The sequence below is a fragment of the Microtus ochrogaster genome, chromosome 5, assembly GCF_000317375.1.
Source record: "Microtus ochrogaster isolate Prairie Vole_2 chromosome 5, MicOch1.0, whole genome shotgun sequence".
In the NCBI taxonomy this organism is placed as follows: domain Eukaryota; kingdom Metazoa; phylum Chordata; class Mammalia; order Rodentia; family Cricetidae; genus Microtus; species Microtus ochrogaster.
In genome coordinates this window covers 62,112,876-62,121,265 of record NC_022012.1, presented here as the reverse complement: position 1 = coordinate 62,121,265, position 8,390 = coordinate 62,112,876, and positions in this window count along the sequence as shown.

Sequence of the window (8,390 nt, the reverse complement as noted above, 5' to 3'; positions counted from 1 at the left end):
AATCTTAGCTAGAACAGTAAGACTAGAGAAAGAAATAAAATAGAAACAGATAGGACAAGAAGTGAAGTATTCCCCCCCCAAACTTTTCAGGTGATATGTTCCTTTATAATAGGAACCCTGAATACTCAAAGTCCCTTAGAGCTGATTAAAAGCCTTCAGTAAAGTGGAAGGATACAAAATTAACAGACAGGCTGGCGGATCACTGTGAGTTCGAGACCAGCCTGGTCTACAGAGCTAGTTCCAGGACAGGCTCCAAAGCCACAGAGAAACCCTGTCTCAAAAAAAAAAAAATTAACAGACAAAAATCGGCAATGTGCCAATAGCAAACATACTAACACAACAGAGAAGCAATCTATCTCCTTCCTTCACAGCACCTTCAGCAACACCTCAGGGGAATAAAACCTGACAAAGGATGTGAAAGACTTCTATATGAAAACCTTAAAACTGTGAAGAAGGAAATGAAGGAAAACTCCCGAAGATGGGAAGACCTCCCACGTTCATAGGCTAAATGTTAAAATATTAAAATGGCTGTCTTATCAAAAGCAATCTACAGGTTCAACACAATCTTTCATCAAACTCCCAGTGCCTATTTTTCACAGAAATAGAAAAACAATTCTTAAAATACTTATGGAAGCACAAAAAAACTCTAGATAACCAAATCAATCATGTGCAAAAAGAATATTTCCAGAAGTATCGTGTTGCCTGTTTTCAAGTTATTCGAAAAACATATGTGGGACTTCCACAAAAACAGACACATGGATCAGTATGATAAGATAGAAGACCTGGATATAAATTCACACAGCTGCAATCATTTGATTTTTTTTTTAAGCTCTTAAAGCACACTGGGGAGAAGAGAGCATCAGTGACAAATCAAGCTGGGAAAACTAGATCTGTAAATGGAGCATAATGAAGCCAGTTCCTTGTTTCTCAGCTGGCACAAAAGTCACCCCCAGTGGATCAAGAACTTCACTGGCAAACCTGGAATTACTAGAGAAAGCATGGGATATACTACAAAGTGCAGACACAGGTGAGGATTTTCTAAATAAGACAGTCATTTGGGAATTAAGGTCAATAATCCATAAAACAAGACTATATGAAATGAAAAAGTTTCCATACAGCAGAGGAAGCTGTGGGCTGAAGAGGCAGCCTACAGGGACAGCAGAAAAATTGCTTCCATTTAGACCTCTGCCAAAAGATTAACACCTAGAGTACACAATGAACTAAAATAATCAAAACATCAAGGAAAAAAATTCAATCAAAAAATGAACGACACACCTGGATAAGGAGTTCTCTGAAGAAGGAACATAAAGACCAAAGGAAAGCTTAAAAAGTTCTGACGTCACTAAACGGCTAAGATCAAGAAAACAGCACAGGTGTGGGAAACCCTTATCCACTGTATGTGGGAGTGCAAACTGGTGCAGCCACAGTGGAAATCAGGGTGGATATTTCTCAACAAGCTAACGGGGTAGCTGTGGCACAACCCAGCTATCCTCTTCCAAGGGGCTCTATATCCTACTAGAGATACTTGCTCATCCAACTGTTGGGCTGCACTAATCACAATAGCTATGAAATGAAATCAGCTTAGATGTTCATCAGCTGATGAATGAATGCTGAAAATGTGGCACATGTACACGGTAGACTATTACAAAGTGACATGAAATTATGAACTTCTCACGACATTTCATGGACCTAGAATACACTGCAGTGAGTGAGACAACCTAGGCAAGTGCTGGCCTTTCTTTCTAATAAATGGATCTCAGCTTTTAATTTTTAGATTTAAAAGAAAGATTGTATTGATTTTTTTATTTAATGTGCATGAGTATTTTGCCTGAATGTATGTTTGTGCACCAGGTGCATGCCTGGTACCCACAGAGGCCAGAAGAAAATGTGAGGTCCCCCCAGAACTAGAGTTACAGGTGCTTGTAAGCTACCAAGTGTCTACTGGAAACTGAACCCTGGTCCTCTTCAACAGCAGCCGGTCCTCTTAAATCCTAAATCCATCTCTCCAGCTCCTGAAGTTTTACATTTTTATGTTAGAGTTGAATTGTCTTTAAAGGCCATGAAGCAAGAGAAAAATCCATCGATGAGGAGATACAGGAGAGGGGTGGTAAAACATATATGATTTGAACGTATATCTGTATATGTGTTGCTTTTATTGGTTAATGAATAAAGCTGATTTGGCCTATGACAGGACAGAATATAGCCAGGATGAAAGAGATATATAAAGTAGGCAGAGATAAGAAGATGCCATGTAGCTGCTGAAGGAAAGGGACACCAGAACTTTATCAGTAAGCCACAGGCTTGTGGTGATACACAGATTAATAGAAATGGGTTAGTTTAAGATGTAAGAGCTAGCTAGGAATATGCCTAAGCTATTGGTCAAACAGTTGGAATTAATATAGTTTCTGTGTGATTATTTAGATTTGGGTGGCTGAGAAACAAAGGAGCAGTCTCCATTTACAAATGGCGCCCACTGTGAGCCAACTACATCCACATAAAACCTGAAAGAGCTTGGGAAGGAATTCTAGACACAAAAGGACAGAATTAAGCACGGTTTCTTAGTAGCAGTATTTTCTCTGATGGGCTGTTTGCTCTTTTTCCTTACAAGAAAACTTCCTGACTCAGTGTTAGCAACAAAAACTGTGTGGCTTCTTTGAGAGAGAGTTTCCTGGTTCATGCTGGCAACTCTGGCTCTTTCAGGAGATTGAGAATTTGAATGGTTTTTTTTCAGGGACCAGCCTCAACAAAAACACCTCTAGCCAGAGTAGGGGCTTGGGGATCAGATATATAAGTAAGGAATACAAAGACACATTTAAAAATAATAAAACAATAAAACATAGATTAATACTGGGAAAGAGTAAAGAATACAAAGACACATTTTAAAAATAATAAAACAATAACACATAGATTAATACTGGGAAAAAGTTCCAGTGAATACTGAAATCACCCACGTTTAATTTTCCATACACTTTTATACCCCAATACAAAAGGGGAAGAAGGCAACAAAAGACTTCTTTAACATGATACAAAGGACAACTTGAACAGTTAATTGCTTTAACACTGTGAGACATCAAGTCATTAGCATTCTGTTGTTTAGGCAGTGAAGTCACTCTAGACCAAGTATCCTGAAGGCAGTCATTCCTCAGGTAACCTCATATTATAAAAGAAGGAGCAGAAGTATGCTTTGCATATCTTGACCATCTGTCAGGATGAAGTGGATATACTTGTATGAGCCATGTTAATGTTAAGTGAACTAAGTAACCACATCCTGAATCAGATGTGTAGTTATACTTGTCAACAATTTTGAGCAACCTCCAAACTCTCTGACCATCAGAAAAGGTAGAAATAGGCTCACATTTTTGGGCCTCCATGGTTTTTGTGGGCAGTGTGTTGCAAGTTACTTGGTGGTAGCATGGGACAACTGCTTCCAAGAGTTGTGGTGGTAAACATGGCTCCCAGTGCCGGCAATAAATGGACTTCTGCCATGTTGCAAGGCCAAGCAGGGAGGAACCAACAGCCAAAGTGGCTGCCCTGATCCTAGCCATACCTGCTTAACAGTTTAAAGCAGTGGCTAGAAAAAGATTATAGATATATAATAAAGACAGATTCAGATAGAAACAAACCTCTGAACAGATCACAGTGTGTTTAAAAAATATCTGTAGGCTTAAGAAAAGAAGAAAATTGTTATAGGCAGTTATAGAAAGGAGTAAAAATAATTAATATTAAAAAGTAATAGATAAAAAACTTTGTAAAGATGAAAAATACACAGAGAGTCTGGACTGTGTATATTATTGTGTCTTCTTTAATTTTTTGACTGTTAATGAGCTAACTGCAGAGAGACCTTTGATTCTAGGGGATGCTAAGCTAAACCAACAAATATATTTTAAAGGTATCTTGACTTCAAAATTTGGATCTAAGGATATGTTACTTTGGGAAAGAGGTTCTGCTTTTGTTTCCACAGAGGATGGGAACCTTCTAGGCTAATGTGGTTTAATGGAGCAAGACTCCCCCCAAAAGATCTCCATGAACCCTAAAAATACTTTGCCCAACAAACAACAGCAAGCAATTTAGGGAAAACAATTCCTAAATTCCCCAAATGATTGTTTGTAAATGTTTGTTTTTATTTAAAGGGGGTTAATTATAAGTGATTAATGATCACTGTCAATTTCAAAAAAATAAAGGGATATGATATAGAAACGACTACTTTACATTAATATGGATCTTGGTCTATTGATACAAATTTAAGGTCATTTTTGTTGTATGTATATTTCTACTCTTGTTTAAGGCATTATGTTTATACAGCTCATTTAAAAATGTAATGTATAATTTAAAATTATGGATTAATAGTCATTTTTTAATTATTTATTTATTTATTATGTATACAATATTCTGTCTGTGTGTATGCCTGCAGGCCAGAAGAGGGTACCAGATGGTTGTGAGCCACCATGTGGTTGCTGGGAATTGAACTCAGGACCTTTGGAAGAGCAGGCAATGCTCTTAACCTCTGAGCCATCTCTCCAGCCCTAGAGAGTCATTTATAACAGTCAAACTTGTAGTCATGTTAGTTAGGTTTTCTAGATATACAGAGATCTATTTAAGTTAGAAATATAATCTTCAACTCAGAACTCTATTAAAACTGTCCACAAAATACTATTTGGATCCATTCTTAAAACCTTGCACTAATGAGACTAAGAGCCTTGAGTTCAGGCCGTCATTCCTTCTGTATTATCTGGCAACCCAGATAGGACTCTCTCTAATTCCAGTAGCATATTTGTTGGCCTGGAATAGGGACTTTACAGAAATATCTCTGAGTATGAAACAGGTAGGCTTCACCTTTCTATCTTTCCTTGGGGATAAACAAAGCTTGGGAGAGGCTCTGTCTCCCTAGGGAAAGAGAAAGGGGAAGAAAAAAAACCTTATTTTTTTGTTTTTCCCTTCTCACTTGGGCTTTTGTGTTTGGACTAGAAGGCCAGGTAGTGAGAAGTAGAAGTGCCATTAGCCCCTAACTTCTCTCCCAGGACACAGGACTCTCCTTTCCTCGCCTCTCCACCATGATGTTCTCAGAGAACCCAGGAGACTTTGGATCAGGTTGGGGGAAGGGAGGAAACACAGAAGACTGCTTTGTAGTCCCAGTGTGGCTGCTTTTCTCACTGGGAAGAGACCAGCATGCTGGTTTCTACAGGGTTTAAATTTCTGCCAACACAGGTGGCCACTGATCCTTCTGCTCTCAAACCTCTCCTTGAGGAGGTGGGACTAAATGGCAACAAGGTCATTTTCAATTGCTGGGTTTGTCTGTGGGCTCTCAGACCAACAGCGCCACCTATGGGTATTGGATACATCTCACACCCCTTCTGCCTTTATGGATTCCTTCCCCAGAAACAGCTTGTACCTTCTTCTCTTCTTCCTATCTCTTTCCAAACATGCTTTCCCTAAAACTTTGGGCTCCCCTACATTTGGGGCTTCTCTCTTTCTCCAAAGCTCTACTCTCTTTTATGTGACTGTTTGTCCAACCTCCATGCTAACTTAAATGATATGCCTTCCCCTACCCTCCTCCTCTCTCCTTTCTCTTCTCTCCTCTCTGGGCAGTAGCTGAGATTTACAGAGAAGTATTGTCAAACCAAGTAAATTACTATTTATAATGTGGTTCTACTGGGGGTTGGCACAAAATAAGGGCTATAAGCTTTTATGCTATTCTGAGAACTCAATAAATAAGATAGCCTTGCCCCCAGAGAGGTCCAGGCTATTGACCACACAGCTGGGAGAAAGGGAAGTTTTGGGGTAGGTTAGGAGCAGAGGATTCAATGTTTCTCATCTAGTTCATACTGGATATGACTATTGCTGGAAGCCAGTGCCTTCAATATCAAGTCTGTTGGACAAATCCACATCTTCCTACAAGAATCTGTTACTACCAAATTTCTGAGTTAATGTGCATAATAAAATTGAAATTGTGTTTGCCTTTGCCATTCATGCTTAGTGATGAAATAGTTGGTGTAAAGGGAGTGGCTGGAAGAGAAAGGAATGATCAGGAAGAAACGGCCACGCTGGAAACAAAAGGCAGGCCAAGGGCTTTAGGAAAATCTAGTCTATAGGCAAAATGCTGTTGCAGGATTAAGAAGAAACACAAAACGGGAACTGGGGATTTGCTTCAGTGGCTTAGGGGTTTCCTTGTGTCCTCTGGCTCAGTCTCCAGCACTGAAATTAATTACCTAATTAATTGTGAAAATATCTACTCCCATATGATGGGCGAATTTTATTTTCTTCTCTGCAATTTTCTGTCTTTACTACATTTGCTACAATGAACACACATCACTTTTATAACTATAAGGAAAATATTTTTAAGTTACTAAAATGTGACACTGGGGAACTCCAAATGAAATGTTCAGAAAGGAAGGAACCAAACGGATAAGAATTGATGACAAATGGAAGAGACACTCCACAGTAAAACAGGTTTGTATCCAGGCAGAATCCTTCAGGGTTGCTGCCTCCTGGGATCGGGGTGGTATGTGACTCAGTGATGGTGTCCTTGGTCTGCTTGATTCTTGCTTCTGATTCCCAGCACAACACTAAAAATAAAACACTAAGACAAAATATAAAATATAAGGGGGAGTAGATATGTACCATCCAAAGATAAAGAAGCAGAGAGTTAGGGGGGAGAAGCACAATTGTTAAAAAGCCTGCCTTCTACCTCAAAGTATGTGTGTAGGCCCTGACCACTGGTGGAGCTAAATCTTAGCATCTTGGACTTATTCCATTGTGAGTCAAAAGCAGGGCCACTGGGTACCACCCCACAGAAGCTGATGTACTGCGGCATGACGACCTAACTATTGAGGACCTAGCTCTCCCTGCTGACAGATCCACCCTTTCCCATCAGCCATGTGGACCTGCATTTCCATAATGCTAGGCTATGACTGCATTTCCATAAGGTCTTGCTATGATAGTTAGACAGGCTCTTTTGGATTTTCAAAACTGATTTATGCTTTTATTCTCATTTATGTTTTGGGCCTGCTAATGTTTGTTTTTTCAACCTCTTAGCATCAAAGGGAGGAACATTGAAATAGCTCTAGCAGCTTTCCTGGTTAAATTTATCTCTCTATGCTTTAGAATTTTTCAACTTATTCATGGGCATGTTGTTTTCCCTTTAGAATTATCTTTCCTGTCTCTGTTTCTAGCATATGTTGGTTAGAATTTCTTTTATTATTCCAACTGTAACATATAATGTCTTGCTTTGTTCTTTGCATTTATGCTGAGATTTTACTTGGGATATCTAAATTCAAAATCATACAGCAGAGAAAAGAGGAAGCCAAAAGAAAGAGCTGTGAAGCCACACGGAACAAGGTGTCGCTATACACCGTCTACTACACTAGCGCAGGAAGGACAGTGTTTTCCAGAACACAGATCTGGCTTCTAATATTAAGGACTTTATGCACAAGAGCTACAAGAGAAGAAAGGATGGAGAATGTTCCTGCCTCACTTCCCCACTTTCCAACATTCTTGCTTTTCATTCCACTTGGATCTAATTTCCCATTTCAGGGCCGGGTTATATTAATCCCTTTCCTGTGCAGGTACTAAATACTTGACAAAAGCGTGTAAAGAGAGACAGATTTTTTTTTGGCTGGTGTTGAAGAAGGGATGCAGTCCATCACGGTGGAAGGCTCAGCAGAGGGACTGTGAAGTAGCCATCCTCAGTCAGGAAGCAGAAAGACAGATGCCGGTTCTGGGCTTGCACTCTGCCTTTTCTCCTATGTATTCTCTAGGACTGCACCCCATGGGATGGACCCACCCACTCCAAGGTGGTTCTTCCCTCTGAGATAGCCCATAAACATGCCTAGAGGTGTGTCTCATGGGTGATTCTAGAGATGGAGAATAAAGACCAGCAGTCCCGATAGCCCTTTCAAGCCTTCCAGAAAGCCATTTTGAATGCTTAGAAGTATCTCCTCCAAATCCACAACCAAGGGGATTACCTTCCCCTCTCTTAACTCCTGCTCAGTCCTTTGCAAAGTTTTCGGCAGGAAATCTGGTTTTGGCTCCTTCCGTTTCCACATCTCCTGCCTTGTACTACCCGTGTCCTTTGACTAATCATGTAACTTTCAGCCCACCTTCATCCTCTAACTAGAAGGAGCAGGCAGCATGGGCCATGTCCTCCAGCTGAAATCCTAAAAGTAAAAGGATTATACCCGTTTTAATCATAGTTGGGTGACCCCTCACCTTTAACCTACCTAACTCTTTCTCCTCTTGCCTGATTAAACCTTTTCTACAAATTGCTAATCAGAATCATTCTTCATGGGGATATGCAGGCTGAGATAGCCCCTGGATCATCTTCCGTGGGGATATGCAGGCTGAGATAGCCCCTGGATCATCTTCCGTGGGGATATGCAGTCTGAGATAGCCCC